This window comes from Palaemon carinicauda, chromosome 29, assembly GCF_036898095.1.
Source record: "Palaemon carinicauda isolate YSFRI2023 chromosome 29, ASM3689809v2, whole genome shotgun sequence".
Classification (NCBI taxonomy): Eukaryota; Metazoa; Arthropoda; class Malacostraca; order Decapoda; family Palaemonidae; genus Palaemon; species Palaemon carinicauda.
This window is the reverse complement of record NC_090753.1, coordinates 87,510,432-87,530,431: the sequence shown is the minus strand read 5'-3', so window position 1 is coordinate 87,530,431 and position 20,000 is coordinate 87,510,432. Positions and strand designations below refer to the sequence as shown.

Genomic DNA, 20,000 nt, shown 5'->3' with positions numbered 1-20,000 from the left:
TTCATCAGTAAGATTCTACCAATGTAATACATCGCCAGGCGTTATAGAGACACGAAATAGAGGTTTCAGGTTTAAAGGCTACCCATGAATGGCAAAAGCAAGGGATAGCGATAATGCCCTTGAGACTGACTATATATGCATATCATCAGCTCCCAAACCACTCTTCACCCTAGCTAAGACCAGGGAGGGCCAGAGAGTAACTACTGATAACTCATCAGGCTAACATATAGGCTTCCCCAGACCCTATAGCCTCAGCTCAAAAGGATGGCGAGGTTACAAACATTAAAAGTAAAATAAAAAAAAAAATCGAAAAAAAACTCGAAAATAAAAATCAAAATACTTTAATTTAAAGATTTTATTAAAAGGAAAAATCCATTTGATGTGAAGAGCAATTTGAACATTGTCTCCTAAACATATTTTCCACCATCATTTAATCCCCCCCAATTACACTATCTTCTCCTCTCTCTCTTTCTCCCCCCACACTGTCAACCTCCCCCAACCTTCCCCAGCATCCGTCTCTTCCCCAACCACCTCCCCATACCCCAGTTATCCCATGGTTTCCCCATTAAGACAACATAAATGAAACACAATTGTCCAGTAGCAAATTAAGATGCAAACAGTATGTCATTAGCTAATGAGGGAAAGTGGCAAAGGTGAGAGAGAGAGAGAGAGAGAGAGATTCTCCAGTTAACAATGTTATTACTCCTTTATTTATTTACTAATTCTGTACGACAGATGTGTAATCGATAAGGAAGAAACTTTATTACCTGTAATTTACTAACTTTTTTCTCTCTCTCTCTCTCTCTCTCTCTCTCTCTCTCTCTCTCTCTCTCTCTCTCTCTCTCTCTCTCTCTCTCTCATAGTCAGGATACCAGAAAACCTCAAACCAATAAAGCTCTCTCTCTCTCTCTCTCTCTCTCTCTCTCTCTCTCTCTCTCTCTCTCTCTCTCTCTCTCTCTCTCATAGTCAGGATGCCAGAAAACTTCATATAAATCAATCAATCAATCAATCAATCTCTCTCTCTCTCTCTCTCTCTCTCTCTCTCTCTCTCTCTCTCTCTCTCTCTCTCTCTCATAGACAGGATACCAGAAAATGATATTTTCATAATAAAATAAATTTTTGAATATACTTACCCGCTGATTATAAATTATAAGAATGGCTAAAGTCCCTAGACACCCGGCAGAAAATTCAAAATCTCGCGGCTATCGCAGATATGCCAGGTGTACACTAGTGCCCTTGCAGTATTCAGGTAGAACTATACCAAACCCTTCAGATCTTCCATGCCCTATGGTCTCTAGAGGGAGGAGGGTGGGTTTTTAACTTATATAACCAGCAGGTAAGTATATTAAAAAATTGATTTTATTATGAAAATATCATTTTTAAATATAAAACTTACCCGCTGGTTATATAAGAATGGCTGATTGACACCCTTGGTGGTGGGTCAGAGACAGCAACATAATTGGAAATTCACTTAAGAGTTAAATAAATAACTTAAGAGGTTCTCACCTGATAAGGAAGCTGACTGCAATGATTCTCAGCCTCATTTTGTCTGCTATCCTTAGGAGATCCAGCGGTTCACCCAGGGGGCTGATGATCTCTAGGAGCTGTCAAACGGTGCAGTAACCTATAACATGACAGGACCTTAACTAATACCCTTGTTCCGAGCGCACTCTAGGAACAAATTGACCACCTGACCAAACAACAGATTGCGGAAGACTGATGACCAATCTCCACATACAACCATAACTTTACAAGTTCCAAGAGATAGAAAAGAGTATTAGGAAAAAGGGAATGTAGTGGTAGATCATTTACCTACTATCGCATTCGCCGCCACGAATGGACCCAACGTATAACAGTCCTCATAGAGAGTCTGAACATGCTTTAAATAATGGGATGCAAATACAGACTTACTTCTCCAGAAAGTTGTATCCATCAAACTTAGCAGAGAACGGTTCTGTTTAAAAGCTACTGAAGTCGCTACTGCTCTGACTTCATGCATCTTCACCTTGAAAAGCCTCTGGTCTGCCTCATCACACTGGGCGTGAGCCTCTCTAATCAAGAGCATTATGAAAAAGGATAAAGCATTCTTTGACATGGGCCATCTGAGTCGCCTCTCAAACTCTTATTTCTGTCCAAATAGAACCTTAATGCTCTTACAGGGCAGAGCACTTTTTCCAACTCTTCTCCCACCACATCATAGAGGTTAGGGATCTCAAAAGACTTCGGCCATGGACGGGAAGGCTTTTCATTCTTGGCCAAAAATCCCAACTGCGAGGAGCATATGGCCTTCCCGTCTCGGATCCCAATGTTCCTGCTAAAGGCGTGAACCTCACTAACCCTTTTAGCAGTGGCTAAACTATCCAGAAACAGTTTTCAAGGTTAGATCCTTAAAAGAGGCCGAGTGTAAAGGCTTAAATCTGTCACTCATGAGATATTTAAGAACCAAGTCCAGGTTCCAAGCAGGCGATTCTGGTTGTCTTTTCTTTGAGGTATCAAAAGACTTAAACAGATCCTGCAAGTCCTTATTGTTGGAAAGGTCCAAGTTCCTGTGTCTAAAGACTGCAGTCAACATACTTCTGTAACCTTTGATTGTAGAGGACGAGAAGTTATGCTTATTTCTAAGGTCTAGGAAGAAATCTGCCATCTGAGTTATAGAGGTACAGGATGAAGAAACCGAATTAGCTCTACACCATTCTCTGAACAACTCCCACTTGTACTGATACACCTTGATGGTAGAAGAACTCCTTGCTCTCGCAATAGCCTTGGCTGTCTTCTTCGAAAAGCCTCTAGATCTAGCGAGTTTTTCGATAGTCTGAAGGCAGTCTGACGTAGAGCTAGTAGGTTTAGGTGGTTTCGTGCCAAGTGAGGTTGTCTGAGAAGATTTGGTCTTAAGGGAAGGCTTCTCGGGACATCTACCATCCATTCCAGTACCTCTGGAAACCAGCTTCTTGATGGCCAGAACGGAGCTATTAGAGTCATCCTGGTTCCTTTGTGCTACAAGAACTTCTGTATCACCTTGTAAATAATCTTGAATGGTGGGAATGCATACACCTCCATGTGTGACCAATTCGTTAGGAAAGTGTCTTGTGCATGGCCTCGGGATCCGGTAATGGTGAACAGTAGCACTCCAGCCTCTTCGTCTTTGTGGTTGCAAAAAGATCCACGAGAGGACGACCCCATAACCGCCACAGACTCTTGCAGACCTCTGAGTGCAACATCCATTCCGTGGGGAGAACCTGATCTCTCCTGCTGAGTCTGTCCGCACTTACATTCTTGACCCCCTAAATAAAACGAGTCAATAATGTCACTTTCCTTTCCTCTGCCCATACGAGAAAAGGTCTCGCTATCTCGTACAGAGACCATGAGTGGGTCCCGCCTTGTTTCGTTATATAGGCTAGAGCTGTGGTGCTGTCCGCATTAATTTGGACCACTTTCCCCAGGATCTGCTCCTCGAAGCCTTTGAGGGCCAGATGTACTGCCAAAAGCTCCTTTTGGTTTATGTGGAGGGTCTTTTGCTTTAACGTCCACAGACCCGAGAGCTCCTTCTTCCCTAATGTTGCTCCCCACCCCAAGTTTGAGGCGTCAGAAAACACCACGAGGTCTGGGCTCTTCTGATCCAACGATAAGCCTTCCTTCAGTCTGTGTTCGTTGTTCCACCACTAAAGATGCGTCTTTATGGAAGTCGTGATGGGAATGCTTTCCCTGTCGAGACTGTCCCCTTTCTTCCAATGCCAATTGAGGTGAAACTGAAGGGGGCGTAAATGTAACCTCCCCAGAGAAACGAACTTCTCCAATGATGAGAGAGTCCCCAGAAGGGTCATCCATTCCCTCACTGAAATGACGTCCTTCTCTATAAAAGCTCGAAGTTTTAGGAGTGCTGTTTGGATCCTTACAGGCGATGGAAAAGCCTGAAAACTCCGACTGTGAATCTCCATCCCCAAATAAAGAATCTCCTGGGATGGAGTCAGCAGAGATTTCTTTGTACTCACCAGGAGTCCCAGTTCCTTGGTCAATTCCAATGTCATTCTCAGGTCCTTCAAACAGCAATCGGCTGAGGTGGCTCTTATAAGCCAATCGTCCTGGTACAGGGAGGCCCTGATTCTCCTCGAATGCAGCATGCTTGCGACATTCAGCATGAGCTTGGTAAACAATAGAGGAGCTGTGCTGAGACCGAAACATAAGGCTCTGAATTGGAAGACCTTGTTACCCTACATAAACCTCAGATAATGCCTGCAGCTGGGGTGTATTGGAATATGGAAGTAGGCATCTTGAAGATCTAATGAGACCATCCAATCGCCCTTCCTTACCGCTGCCAGAACCGTCTTCTGCGTTTTCATGGTAAACTTCGTGTTCTGGACGTAGCCATTTAGAACACTTACGTCCAGAACTGGTCTCCATTCTCCCGAACTCTTGGGTACTAAGAATAGCCGGTTGTAAAACCCCGGAGATGTTAAATCCTGCACCCTCTCTATCGCTCGCTTCTCCAGTAACAGAGACATCTGAAGCCACATGGCCAGCCTTTTTGGCCCCTCCCTGTATCTGGGCGAAAGATCCACTGGATCTGTGACTAGTGGAGGATTTGATAAAAATGGAATTTCGTATCCCTCCTTCAACACTAGGACGGACCAAGGGTCCGCCCCATTCTTCTCCCAGGCATTCCAGAAGTAATTCAGCCTGGCTCCTACTGCTGTCTGAAGGATAGGACAATCAGACTCTACCTAAGCCGGTCTTGGCTCCTCTCTTTTAGGTTTCCTCCCGTCGGACCTGAAGGAACCCCTTCCGGTAGGTTTACCATGAAAGGGCTGAGAGGGTCGTACCCCAGAAGTACCTTCTTTTGGTTTACGGGACGAAAAAGAAGGTAGAACTTTCCTGGCCGTATTGGTCACTAGATCCTGCGTAGCCTTTTGGGTTAGAGCAGTGGCAGCCTCCCCCCTACCAACTCTTGTGGGAATAGAGTAGAGGACAATGGAGAGAAAAGCAATTCCGATCTCTGGTAAGAGGAAACTCCCGCTGAGAGAAAAGAACACATAGTGGCCCTCTTCTTAATCACTCCAGCCGCGAAAAGAGCAGCCAACTCATTAGAACCCTCCCTAACTCCCTTGTCCATACAGGACATCAAATGAATAAGACTGCTAGTGTCCGAGCCTTTCATTCAGAGACCTTTTTTCCCTAGGGCACTCAAAGACCAATCTAAATAGTTAAAGACCTCAAAGGTCCTGAACAAGCCTTTAAGTAGATGATCAAACTCTGTCATAGACCACCACACTTTCGTTTTCCTCAAGGCCAGACGACGAGAGGAGTCCACAAGGCTAGAGAAATCTCCCTGGGCAGAGGCAGGAACCCCCAAGCCCAGAACTTCCCCTGTCTCATACCAAATATTGGATTTGGAAGCCAATCTTGCGTGGGGGAAAGGCAAAGCCCGTCTTACCAAGAGTCCCCTTTGATTCCAACCAAGATCCCATCAGTTTTAAGGCTCTTTTAGAAGAGCGTGAGAGTACCATCTTAGTAAAAATAGGCACTTTAGTAGCCTTCCCTAAGGTAAATTCCAATGGGGGAGAACGAGGAGCCACAGGAGTAAAGTGGTCTGGAAAGAGTCCCATGAAAATTAACATTAATTTTTTAAGATTTACTGAATGTTGATGTTTCTCTTCTTCTTTTTCCAAAACAGCTTCCAAAGGTTCGTCCAGGTCAGATACCTCCTCCGGTTCATCTTCTGGCACTGCAGCTGTTGCTGCAGCCTGAACCAAAGGGTCAGTCGAAATGTGAACATTTGCGATGTTCAACATCTCCTTCTATTGGGCGATCAATAGTCTTTCGTTTAAAATCGCATTCAGTCTGGGAAACAGCATCCAACTGAAGAGGAGAGGTCGAGGTTGACTGATGTGTAACGTCATGAATGGACTGACCCTCGGCGTCAAGGGTCAACTGACGTGAGCCGTCGCGTGGACGCCTAGCGTCCGCTTGCTGTTGACGCTGACGCTGACGTTCTATGCCGTCAAGAGTCGACTGGCGTGAGCCATCGCGTGGACGCCCAGCGTCCGCTTGCTGTTGCCGCTGACACTCCGCCGCATCATAAGGAGACTGACGAGAGCCGTCACGGTGACGCGTTGCGTCCACTTGCCGCCGCCGTTCCGCACCACGTTCGTTACCATCCTGTCCAAGATGAACATCAACACTTTTAGCCGAAAAACGTTCAGAAGATGATTTTTGTCTGGCAACAGCTCCCTGACGCGACCCATCTAACTCAACCTGCCATTGAACACTGCGACTGGGAGATCGCCTGTGCGATAACGCGTCAGCGCCCAAGACCACAGGCCACCTGTGCGACAACGGGTCCAGAGACTGATGCCCAACCACACTGCTAACTGCAGGTTGATAAGACCGCATCAATGACGAGAGCTGTTGTTTCATTCCCAAAAGCATAGACCACTTAGGGTCGCTGCTAAGCGATACATTAGACTCCTTTTCGAATGGGAGATCGCCTTCTACTTCGCTATCAAAACACTTCCCACTTTCGGGCGACGAAAGCCAGTCTGACGGAAGCGGCGGTGCATGAACTGTCACATCAGAAACCGGCATAAATTCAGAATCAGTCTGTAACACATCGACATCTACAACAGGACCACTGTCAAGAGCTTTTCGCAGGCATGCAACCGTCAGGAGAATGAAAACGCTCAGGCGTACCCCAGGTACTACAGCCTGGCCAACGCGGCGGCGATTCGTGACGCTGAACGATCGCGTGAGACTTACTTTTGAGTGGTCTGGAAGCGTGACGCCAGGTCTCCCTAAACGAACCTTCATTCGATGAAGGTGATAACGCACCAACCTCATCTTTTCTATGATGAGGGTGAGCGACCTGTGTTACGACAGCAGGAACGTTCGAGGGGACGTCTGTACGATTGATGAAGCCTCTCGTTCCCTTTTGCCATCCGACATTACTTCTCCCATGGGTTCGGGAGCTTGAAAGAGGTCGTAGGCTGGGCGAACGACAAGATCATGCAGACGCACCCTCCACAACACTAAACACATTTGAAACACTTTTCGCATTTGGTTGGTTTTTCAGCACATTGATTTAGGACAAAATCTGATTTTTGTCCGCCGCTAAAGACTCAACTCTTTCACCGAGAGCCTGAATCACGGTAAACATATCCTTCATAGAAGGTTCCTTCGGTTGTTGATCTACCACTACGGGGGAAGGAATAGGATCAAAGACATGAGGTAAGGACAAATCAACAGAACGAGATGAAATGCGCCTAACCCTGTCCCTCTCTAACCTTTTAATGTAACCTTCGTAAGTTACTCGCTATCGGTTAATGAAATGCACTCATCACACCGATCCTCAAAAGAACAAGACTTTCCCCTACATTTAATACAAATACTATGAGGGTCCACAGAAGCCTTAGGAAGTCGAGTACGACAACCTTTAACACACTTCCGAATTACAGGGGAGGGGTCAGCCGTATTGAATTGTTAAGAGAGACCAAAAACATAAAACAAAGGTTAAATTATTTAAAATAACCCCAAACAAAAAGATTTCAAGAATAAATGAAAAGGAAATCAATTAAGCGAAAGCCCAAACTCAAAAAACCAAGTACATCACCAAATAACCGTCCACAACAGAGTAAGTTAACGAGAGAATTTCCAATAGTTCAGCCAGCAATGGCGGCAGGAGAAGATCTGAATGGTTTGGTATAGTTCTACCTGAATACCGCGAGGGTGCTAGTGTACACCTGGCATATCTGCAATAGCCGCGAGATTTTGAATTTTCTGCTGGGCGTCTGGGGACTTTAGCCATTCTTATATAACCAGCGGGTAAGTTTTATAAATATAAAAACCTCAAATCAACAAAGCCTTCTCTCTCTCTCTCTCTCTCTCTCTCTTAGTCAGTATGCCAGAAAACCTCAAATAAATCAATCTCTCTCTCTCTCTCTATGTCAGGATACCAGAAAACCACAAATCAACAAATCTCTCTCTCTCTCTCTCATAGTCAGGATGCCCAAAAACCTCAAATAAATCAATCAGTCAATGTATCTATCTCTCTCTCTCTCTCTCTCTCTCTCTTTCTCATAGTCAGGATGCCAGAAAACCTCAAATAAATAAATCAATCAATGTATCAGTCTCTCTCTCTCTCTCTCTCTCTCTCTCTCTCTCTCTCTCTCTCTCTCTCTCTCTCTCTCTCTCTCTCTCTCATAGTCAGGATGCCAGAAAACCTCACATCAATCAATTGATATCTCTCTCTCTCTCTCTCTCTCTCTCTCTCTCTCTCTCTCTCTCTCTCTCTCTCTCTCTCTCTCTCTCTCTCTCTCTATGATCAGGATGCTGAAAAACCTCAAATCAATCAATCAATCAATCTCTCTCTCTCTCTCTCTCTCTCATGGTCAGGATGCCGAAAAACCTCAAATCAATCAATCAATCAATCAATCTCTCTCTCTCTCTCTCTCTCTCTCTCTCTCTCTCTCTCTCTCTCTCTCTCTAGGATCATGACCTGAGGGTGTACTGTCAGGATCCGCTCTGCGATTTAAGTAGGTGATCTTCTTCGCCCGTAGTTGTTTAATTGAAAGGTTTGACACCGATGTTTCTCCTTTAAAGAGTTGTCCTCCTCCGAAGTCTGAAGTTCTGCGAAGATAGACCTTTAGACTCTCCACTGGACACATATAGGCATCTTCCTTCAGAGGGCAGATTCTCCAGGGACCCCATCTTTTTGTGGGTAACTCATTCTTGGCGAGAAACGTTGGGTCAGGAAAGAGGGTGAGCTCACCCGTGTCAGCGAACCGGATGTGGCCCTCTTCCCTAGATAATGCCACAATTTCACTAACTCTAGCCCCCGAGGCTAAAGCAAACAAGAAAATAACTTTCTGGGTCAAATCTTTCAGAGGGCAAGTCTCATTGTCCAAGCCTGAGGCAAAATGTAGCACTTTGTCAAGAGACCATGAAATGGGTTTCGGAGGGGCCGCTGGTCTTAAGTCTAGCACAGGCCTTCGGCACCTTATTAAAGATTTCATTAGACAAGTCTATTTGGAAGGCATACAGCAAGGGTCTTGTCAGGGCAGATTTACACATAGAGATCGTGTTGGCTGCTAAACCTTGTTCATGAAGGTGGATAAAGAAAGACAGGCAGAAATCCATCAATATTTCCTTCGGATTCTTTGCCTTGACAAAGGTTACCCATTTCTTCCAAGATGACTCGTATTGCCTTCTGGTAGACTTCAACCTATATTCCTCTAAGAAGTCTAGGCTTTTCTTCGAGATTCCAAACCTTTTCTTTACGGCAAGGGAGAGAAAATCATGAGATGAAGGGCTCTGGTTTTCTGTGATGAAGCGAAGACAGTCGACTTCTGAACTTGTTTAGACAGAACTGGGTCCGGCAGTGGAATCAGCTTCGGTTGTAATTCCAGAATCAGGGGGAACCAGTTGCACCAGAGCCACTTGGGAGCCACTAGGGCTGCCGTTCCTTGAAAGGATCTCAGCTTGGTGAGGACCTTGAGCAGAAGGTTGGGCGGAGGGAACAGGTAAATCCTGGTCCATCTGTTCCAGTCCAGGGACATGGCGTCCACTGCTTCCACACGAGGGTCCTCGTACGGGCCACATATCGAGGAAGTTTCTTGTTGTCGCTCGTTGCGAAGAGGTCGATCCGCAGTTCCGGGACTTGTTGTAAGATGAAGGAGAATGATTCTGCATCTAGGGACCATTCTGACTCTATCGGAGCTATCCTGAATAGAGTGTCCGCTGTCACATTGCGGAACCCTTGAAGGTGAACTGCTGATAAGTGCCATCTCTTCTTCTCCGCTAGAAGGAGGATGGCTAATATCGCTTGGTTGAGTTGAGGCGATTGTGAGCCTTGACGATTCAGACATCTGACCACCACACTGCCGTCCAAAGTCAGTCGCACGTGGGCTGAGGGACGAGGAGACAATCTCTTCAGTGTAAGGAAGACTGCCATGGCCTCCAAGATCTTGATGTGAAACGTCTTGAACAGGGAGGACCAAGTTCCTTGAGTCTTGCGTTGATGGGAGTGACCCCCCCCCCATCCTTCCAGCGATGCGTCCTTGTGGATGGTAACTGATGGTGGAGGCAATTGTAGAGGCATTGACCTCTTGAACTTGCTGGCCTCCGACCATGGCTTGAGGAGTGATCGAAGCCGAGACGGGAGTGGTCTTCTGAGATCTCTTCGAGCGTTTAATGCGTATCTTCTCCAGACTCCTGATGCATCTTTTAGCTGTGCTTTCAGCACTGGGTCTGTCACCGAAGCGAACTGGAGGGAGCCGAGCACACGCTCCTGTTAACGTCCTGAAATCCATTTAGATTTGAGGAGTCTCTTGACAGACCTCGCCATTTCCCTCCTCTTCTTTAACGGAATGAAGAGACGATGTGACTGTAGGTCCCAATGTATGCCTAGCCATTGGAACTTTTGAGCCGGAGATAGTCGAGACTTTTTGGCGTTGATCTTGAATCCTAGATGTTCCAAGAATTGGATCACTTTCTTGGATGCTTACAGGCATTCCGTTTCCGATGCTGCCCACACCAGCCAATCGTCCAGGTAGGCCATTACCTGGACGCCCTGTAGGCGTAGTTGTTGAACGATAGTCTCTGCAAGCTTCGTGAAGACCCTTGGGGCTATGTTGAGCCCGAAGGGCATGGCTCTGAAAGTGTACTTTCTTTTTTGAAGCCTGAATCCTAAGTAGGAGATCTGGCAATTCATCGGGATGTGCCAATAGGCGTCCGCCATGTCTATGGAGACTGTGTATCCCTTTCTGGGCAATAGGGCCGTTATGTGCTGAAGGGTTAGCATCTTGAACTTCTTTTTCTCGATGAACTTGTTGAGAGGGGACAAGTCCAGGATGACTCTGACTTCGTTGGAGTCTTTCTTGGGAACACAGAACAGCCTTCCCTGAAATTTGATGGACTTTGCTCTCTTGATCACCCTTTTGTTCAAGAGTTCTCGGACATATTCTTCCAGAACGGGGGTGGAGTGTTGGAAAAATTGCGGAAATGCTGGTGGTGTCTTCCAGCTCCAGCCTAGTCCATTCTTGATATTGCTGTGGATCCAGGGATCGAATGTCCAACGATCCCGGAAGAGACTGAGTCTTCCTCCTACCGGAAGCAACTCATAGCTTCTTGTTTCCGGAGGACTTGCCTCCTCGACCGCTTGCCCCCCTACCTCCTCTCCCTCTGCAGGGACATCTAGAGGATTCTCTCCCTGAACCTCTGACCCTAGCACGAAAGGTAGTAGACTGCCTCTCGTAAGCGGGAGTAAAGGCTGGTGACTGAGTCACCACTTGCTGGGGCACCAGTTGGAAGGTGGGGTGGACCTGCGCCACTAGCTGTGGCGTTGCAGTCACTGGAAGTTGTCGCTTTGCTGGGCGATGTGGCAGCCTTGGTCTCTTGGATGTCTTCTTAGACTGGGGACCCTCATCCGGAGACTTCCTCTTTGCCGACATACCCCACTTCTGGAGAAGGTTCCTATTTTCCGTGGCGGCCTTGTCGACGATCTCCTTGACCAAGTCAGAGGGGAAGAGATCCTTTCCCCATATGTTGGAAGAAATCAACTTCCTAGGTTCGTGCTTGACGGTCGCAGATGCGAACACGAACTCCCTGCATGCCCGTCGTGCCCTGACAAAGCTGTAAAAGTCCTTTGTCAGTTGCCAAGTGAGTCTTGGCTAGGACCATAAACATGTCCGGGGTCTTCTGTTCCCCGGCCATTGTCTCCATGGACACCTGGAGAGAGAGAGAAGCAGCTAGTCTCTCCTTTGTATCCTGTTCTCTACAGAGTAGGAAATCGGATAGCAGGTTCTCGCTGAACTGGCGTCCAGCGATGTCAGCCTCCAACTTCCCGACTGAGAAAGTCAACTGGATGACCTTCCAGTCTTTATCATCAGGTGGCAGAGCTAGGGAGAGGGGCCTACACTTCTCGAGGGTAGGGCAAGGCTTCCCCGCTTCCACTGCCTTCAGTACTGCCTTGAAGGATTTTTCCGCGAAGGGAAAAACCATGGTATTGGGAGCAAGAAAGGATGAGTGCTTCTTGCTTAGGGCCGGCACCTTGGAGTTGGTGTACCCCCTTTCCTTCAGGCAGCCGGCGAACAGCGGCTGAGCCTTGGAGTGGTCAAAGACAATGACCTCCTTAGGCTCCGTTTCTTCCTTGGAAGCAGGTTTCGTCTTGAGACGAACAAAGCAGTCTGGGTAAGAATCAAAATTCAGCCAGAATTACCACATCTTCAATGGGGATGGCGCCCAGCTTGTCCGAGTTGACTATCTTCCCATGGTGATAGGCATGTACTCGGCATGCTTCCATGGGTTGATCTCTTGAGCAGGAGGGAAGTTCCTTGACGTTGAGTCTCTTCTGAGACCCTTGTTGAAGTGACAGGCGGAGAAGCTCCTTCTTGAACTCCGCGTCCCTCTGCTTGATCTTCTCGTCAAAGATCGCCATCATGGCCTGAATGGCAGCCATGGTATCGTCCGACTTCGTAGGTAGGGGAGTGGATGAGGTAGAAGGTACCGGTTCCGGGGCAGGAGTCGACGGCACTGAGAGGGATGTCACATCCTCCTCTTCCGACTCTGGAGCCACAGTAGACTTCTCTTCTTGGCCATCGGCCAAAAGGTCCTTCTCGGTGTCCTCTGACACCTCCGACTTCCTATCATCCTCAATGTGGATGTCTTTCATTTCATCCGAGACATCCGAATCAATCGTCAGCTGGATGAATGGGATCTCAGGGTGAGGCTGAGGGATTACGGCATCCGCAGATGCCCTAGGGAAAAGCATGGCTCTCATGCGCTTGTTGGGAAGATAAGGCCCCGTGGCGTTCTTCTGGAAACCACGCACCCACTTGCGTAGCTTCTCCCGAACGGTATCCCTTGACTCCGCAGACTGGGAAGACTCAAATCCCTCACGTAATGGTCCTTGCACGTGGTGCACGCCTGTGGGTCCCAATACTTGAGAGACCCCTTCGTAATGGAGCAACGGGAGTGCGTCTGGCACCCCAGATGTCCATAGAAGTCCCTGCGACGTACGCTGCAAAACGCACTCTCACACTGGATGTACTCCTCCTGTAAGGAGAGGAAAAGAATACAGTATGAGTATATTGAAGTCTATCACAGTCGACTTAAAATCATATTAATTATTATAATATTAAATCCTTTCTTAGTGTAAGCTTAGGATTGGTAAGCTGGAAAAGAATTAGGAAAGACACATACTTGTGAAACCCGCCCAGCCAATTACTGTGACCTTTCTCATTATTAATCCTAGGACGCCTTTGTATGAGGTTCAAAGGAAGATTTTAACCCGTAGGGGAGAATAGTGTAAACAACACACACTTCCAAGAAGTTAATAATGAGAATTGGAGGGGCTGATGAACAATCAGCATAGAGAAGAGGGGGAAGTCAGTCCCCCAATTCAGGTAGGTCTCAACCAGGGACTGCTCATGGACGCACAGAGTATGTTGGAAAAATATTTATTGTATAAATATATACTATAGTTTTCTGTCTGAGGTATATAGCAATACTACAGATGTACTGGCTATTGTATATTCCCATACAATAGACATTACCAGCATGATGCCGGCAAGGCTAGTATTCAGGATAGCTCAACTGGCACAGAAATTCAGTGTTTAAATAGTTAGCAGTCCGCCGGCACGTCGCCGGCAGAAGGCATACCACCCCAGCCATCATTCAATGTGGCTGGGTAGTGGAGAAGCCTTCTGTATCGCCGGAGGTCTGCCGAATTGCCGGCGACCCATTCGAACTGCCGGCAGTATGCTGGCAGTCGGCAGTCTACCGGCTGAAGGCACACCAGCCCAGCCATCATACAATGTGACTGAATAGTGGCCTAGGCATACAGCAGAGTTAACAGTGACAGTGAGCTAATGGCTGTCAGACCACCAACCCTACCTGCCTTCTGCCGGCAGGGCTGGTGGCTGGCAGTCGACGTAGTTGACAGCACTAGCCCATAGAGAGAGAGAAAGGAGGCTTCAAATAGAAGGGGAGAGCACGTTAGTGATCAGGCTTCCATCCATCCGCACCCATGCCGGTAACAGACGGACAAGGGCAGCGGATGGCAGTCCAAGGGAGGACCGAAGAACACTCTAAAGTAACGAGGGGGGCTCTTCCGGCAGTTAGGCTCGCCGAAACAGCAATCCCGTAGCGACATATGCAAGAGGGAAGCTGAACGGTTAGACCCAACAAGAGAAAAGACCGGGCTGGCCCTACAACCCGCCGGCACTAGGTGGGATTGTAGGACAGCGGACAGGGGTGTGATGGCTAGGCCATCACCAAAGGACAGAAAGGGGTAGGGGAAAAGGGTCCTGTGAGGGGAGGGTGAGGAGCCAGTGTGAGCCGTCCTTGTTAGACAACAAGGGAACTCTGTTTCGGTACTAACGTCATCCTAGGTGTAGGGAGAGTACATTCTCCAGCCTAGGGAGGGCTAGTGTAGTAAAGGGACTGGCATCATCATGCCGTCCTAAACTATAAAGAAACAGAATCCCCATGCTTGCCTAATCTAGGCCAAAGGATATTTATATCCTTCAGCCTCAAAATCTCCAAACATAAGACTAGTCGCTAGATTACAGGGCGAAGGGGATCTCAAACCCCTTCAAGTGCAGTCTAGGGGGGAAAGGCCCCCTATGCCTACCAACTATGTCCAATAGGAGAATACATTCATCCTATGGGGTAGCTGGAGGCACATGACAGATACTCTGAAGTTCTGACCCAAACTCAAACTCATCAGCCATGGTTTGGAAAGGGGCAGACACAACCTAGCCTAACCTTACCCGAATGACAATTCAAGGCAGGAACGGCTAGGATTGTAACCGTGGGTTACCCGCAGAGGGAGGAAGAGATTACCTTATACATAACGGTAACCGGGGATATGTGTGAAAGTATACTAAAGGCACTAGGCTACTAGCCTAGTGGCGTAGAGATCAACTACCTGATTAATTGAAACTCTTGGTATACGATCATGGAAGAGGAAATCATGTGCAATACAAATATCTTATACGTATACAGTGATCCCTCAGCATACGAAAGTAATCCATTCAGGATACGGTTTCGTATGCTGATTTTTTCGTATCCTGAGTCACGTTTTACATGTAAATAGCCTAATCCGTTCCAAGCCTTACGAAAAGACACCTTTTCTTTCATAAACAAGCTAAACTGTAGTAATAAACATGCAATGCAGCCATTTCTATCATTCAATAATTAACCCAACCGTTAAAAACAGCCTAATCCATTCCAGAAACCACCATGAGATTATTCAATAATGTAGTTATAGCCTAGTTATCCCCTCCAAGCCCTAAGAAAACGGTCCGTTTTCTTTACTACTGTATAAAAGTTACGGTACTGTACTGTATGTAAAGCATTTGGATCAGTGAAGGTGTATTGTTACCTGTACACCTAAATTAAGGGCTGATACCCTGAAAAAAAAGGTACAGTTAATTAACAAAAAAGTTGAAACTTACCTTTTGATTGAGACGATGTCCGATAGCGAAGTCGCGGCAGAGGAGGATGGCTTAAGGCAGAAAACGTAACAAGTGACAGACTACGTACAATAATTTACACACTTAACACATTAACACTTAAACTTTACGAAATAAAAAAATGGCAGAAATAATTAACACTTAACATTACGTATGGAAAACTATAAAATGAAAGAAAAAATTACTTTAACACTTAACGGTAACATAAAACTTGAAATTGAATTTTCTTTTATGCTTTTTTATAACTTTACGTTTTTCCCATTTTCTAAATTTCTTCTACTTCTTCATCACTTTCTTTTTTCTGTTTCTTTTCTTTACTTTCACCTTCTACTTCTTCATCACTTCCTCTTTTATGTTTCTTTTCTTCACTTTCACCTTCGTCTTGGCCTACTAATACTGCTGGCCTCTTTAATAAGAAACTATCCATGGAAGCTTGTTTCTGCCTAATTTTCAACACATTTCTAAAATGCATTAGGCAAACGACATTGCAGTGTTGAAGCGCACGGTTGGTATAATCTTTTTCTGGATGTTCCTTTTCGACGTAGTCTGCCATTTTATGGAAACAGGCGAGAATTTCCTTAATGTCTGACGTTTTCAAAGGTGTAACATCCTCCTCATCACCGCTAGAGAACTGCTCTTGAACAACACTCATTTGCATCGTCTCCAACTCCTTCAGGTCGTCCGTCGTCAACTCCTCGTGGTGCTCCTCGATAAGTTCATCTATATCCTCGGCGCTAACTTCCAGCCCCATGGACGTACCAAGATGTACGATGTCAGCCACCTCAGACTGCTGAATGGGTTCAGGATCGTCAACGATCTTGGCTTCGCCTCCAGGCTTCCCGAACCCCTCGCAGTCTCGTGCAGAGACATCATCAGGCCAACCACAGCTTCCTCCAAGATGAGTTCAGGGTACACCTCGAAACTTCCTGCCAAACGAGATCAATGAGTCTGAGGCATATCACAATATTAAAATGATCTTTCCAGAATTCACGCAGAGTGAGGTTTGTACTTTCTGTCACTTGGAAACATCTCTGGAAGAGATACTTCGTGTACAATTTTTTGAAATTAGAAATAACTTGCTGGTCCATGGGCTGGAGGAGAGGGGTGGTGTTAGGCAGTAGATACAGGACCTTTATGAGGGAATACTCGGCCAGAAGATATTCCTCGAGGCCAGGAGGGTGAGCTGGAGCATTGTCCAACACCAGCAGACATTTCATAGGGAGGCGCTTTTCTTCCAAATATTTTCGGACAGTTGTACCGAAGCAGACATTTACCCAATCAATAAAAAGTTGCCTCGTTACCCAGGCTTTAGCATTCGCCCTCCACATCATGGGAAGGTTCTCCTTGATGACTTTGGGGGCTTTGAAGGCTCGAGGATTTTCAGAATGGTACACCAGCAGGGGCTTTATCTTGCAGTCCCCACTGGCGTTTGCGCAAAAAGCAAGGGTAAGCCTGTCCTTCATAGGCTTATGTCCGGGTATCCTCTTCTCCTCCGCCGTGATGAACGTCCGACGAGGCATTTTCTTCCAGAAAAGCCCAGTTTCGTCGCAATTGAAAACTTGCTGCGAACTGTAGCCTTCCTGCAGAGTCAACTCGTCAAACGTTTTAACAAAGGCTTCGGCAGCCTTCGTGTCCGAGCTGGCTGCCTCCCCATGCCGTACCACTGAATGAATACCAGTCCTTCTCTTGAATTTCTCGAACCACCCCTGAGAAGCCTTGAACTCTGGGGGTTCCTGCTGGGATGTTCCTTCTCCTACCCCTTCTTCGGCCTGAGAACGCACGAGATCACCGAAAATGGCGGAGGCCTTCTGGCAAATTGTAGTCTCAGTGATGGTGTCTCCTGAGATCTCTTTGTCTTTGATCCACACAAGAAGCAGCCTCTCCATCTCGTCATGCACGTGGGTTCACTTGTTGGAAAAAATAGTGACGCCCTTAGAAGGTGTCGCTGCTTTGATGGCCGCCTCCTGCTTCAGGATGGTGCCTATCGTAGACAGATTCCGGCCATACTCCTTGGCGATCACACTTAAACGCATGTCAGATTCGTACTTTTTCACGATTTCGAGTTTCGTCTCCATTGAGAGCATCGTCTTCTTCTTTCCTTCGGCAACATTCTTGGGACCCATGGCAACAGTATTAAGCTAAATAATACACTACGTACATTATATACTATGTAGTAAACACTAATACAGTACAGTACACAGTAAAGAATGTTTAATAACGATAACACGTGGCGTACGAATGTATTTAACACTACGTCAAACAAGCGAAAGCACACGAAGTCAAAGTTAACGATACCGCAGTCAGAACGAAAAGAGAGAGATGAACGCCCGTGCGTAAGCAAGGTGGGATAGTTGCCGACCAGTAGGAAAGCAGGATCTTATGGCGGCACCTAGCATCTGAGTAGGGAGATAACCAATGGGTGAGCGGGAGGCTGCAAGTGAGTTTACCCAAGTTCAAAGTATGGCGGCGCGCACTTTTTAAAATTACTCTGAGCGACGAGTTGGGATCTCGTAAGTTTTTCGTATCCTGAAAATTTTTTCGTATACTGGGGCATAAAAATCTTCGTATCGCTTTTCGTACCCTGAATTTTTCGTAAGCAGAAACTTTCGTATCCAGAGGTATCACTGTAATTTGCCTAATATCTTCATTCAAGTTAAATAACACCAGGAACGCTTATTATATCATGCATGAAAGTAACCTAAGACATCTAGGCTAGGGGGCCTAGTAACAATGATTCGGCTACGCATACGCCGAAACTAAGGAGTACTATTTAGCAATGAAGACTAAATAGCTAATAAGATAGAAGCTATAAAACCGGGAAGGTCGTTCTGGCTAACTAAATAAAGCATGAGTTGTGAACGACAGCGCCGAGGCGCCTCTGGTCTAGGCAAAAGCTCTGCCACAAAACCAAATCCCTATTCATTTCGAGAAAAACGTTACTTTACGGCTAGAGCTGCATTTATACGATATAAGAAGTGAATACTCAACTTTCCAGAGGTAGAAGAAGCTGAAGATTGCGACATGATTTCCGATATAGCGGGCGGATACTACGTCATCCAAGATGGCGACGAGTATGATGTCATCCGAGTGCCCATAACAGTAACGGAGGAGGAGAACTTTGTAACGGCTCCTCCCTTATCTTGCCACTTCTTCCCCCTCGAAGCGTAAACGCTATATGGGATGCAGATAGCTATGTGGCGTGTCAAGAATACGTCCCGTTATTATGCGATATCCTAAAAGGCATCTTTAAGGATATTCGCACCAGAAGTTAGAATTCTGGAGACCTTTAGTTTAATTCTCTGGGAATATCCACTGTAGTCAAATATACCCTAGGAAGCTACTGAAGGAACCTTCCATCAGGACGACATAGCCTGAGCCCAAAAAAGCTTGTTTGCACTTGGGTCATTTATAATCATTCGCAACCTGACAAGGACAAATGAACAGTATGCCTATAGTGCAGGCTACTGTTCGGCCACATGAAGTGGCCATGGTTGAAATTTCATAATATTACTTTAAAAATACATGTGACATACCAGACTCCTGTCCTGTCCTAACGATAAGAATGTATAAAGTTGGGTATCTACTCTAATTTTATAAAATTGTATTTAATGTAATTCTTGTATATTTAATACAAATGTAACCGAATCAATACTGTAATAGACTGCACCTCCATAGAGAATAAAAATTGAATAAGTATTATGGGACTTTACAGTTAAGCCTTAACCGTGTTGTTCTTTAATATAGACTAGGCATGTGGTAATCATATACGCTTCCAAAGGCTACAGTATGGAATTACAAATACAAAATAGATTACTTAAAACAACTTCCATAGAACACGAGACAATACATAATGTGATACTTACTAGGGTACATTCAAGCACAAATAGGAGAGGCCACACTATTTTTCTGTCTTGAAGTTGCAATGGCACAATAGCCAAGGTTTGGGTAGAGGCACCTTCCGTAAATCATGTCTGTAGAATACGTGGATTACAATTTTCAAATTGTAGATATTTAGCCAATAACCGTTTATACTTAGATTAAGGTTACAGCCACTTGCTTTCCAATATTGAGCTCCATTATTGGATAAATAATGAATTTTATGGTACATCTGACGGATTTAACGTAAGAAAGAATGAAGGACGAAAGAAACTGTATGGGGCGCGTTCTCTACTAATAGTTAAGTTAATTGTTTAGTAAAAAGAAAAAACAAAACATAAAATATCTTCAGAAAGAAGAAAAACTATATTTATTATTTCTTATATTATTAGATTAGATTAATTCATATATGCGAAATTTAAGCATGTACATATCTCAAAATTGATATTTATAAACAACACTTTTATTTGGCGATAACCTTTCAACCACTGAAATACTATTATCTTTTATGTTATCAAATTAGATTAATTCATACATGCTAAATTTAAGCATGTACATATTTCAAAATTGATGTTTATAATCAACACTTGTTTGGCGATAACCTTTAGGCCACTGACGTACTTGTGCAGCTTTCAACTTTGAAGTTCAAACTTAGCAGGT

General features: G+C 45.6%; 1 protein-coding gene across 1 annotated transcript in view; it reads right to left on the bottom strand.

Moving 5' to 3' along the window:
- LOC137622324 (uncharacterized) overlaps window positions 1-19,562 on the bottom strand; it is a 154,862-nt gene extending 135,300 nt beyond the window's left edge. The window contains exon 1 of the mRNA XM_068352901.1: window positions 19,328-19,562. The gene's annotated coding sequence lies outside the window, so the exon portion shown is untranslated. The remainder of the gene's footprint in view (window positions 1-19,327) is intronic.
- Between the last annotated feature and the right edge of the window lie 438 nt (window positions 19,563-20,000).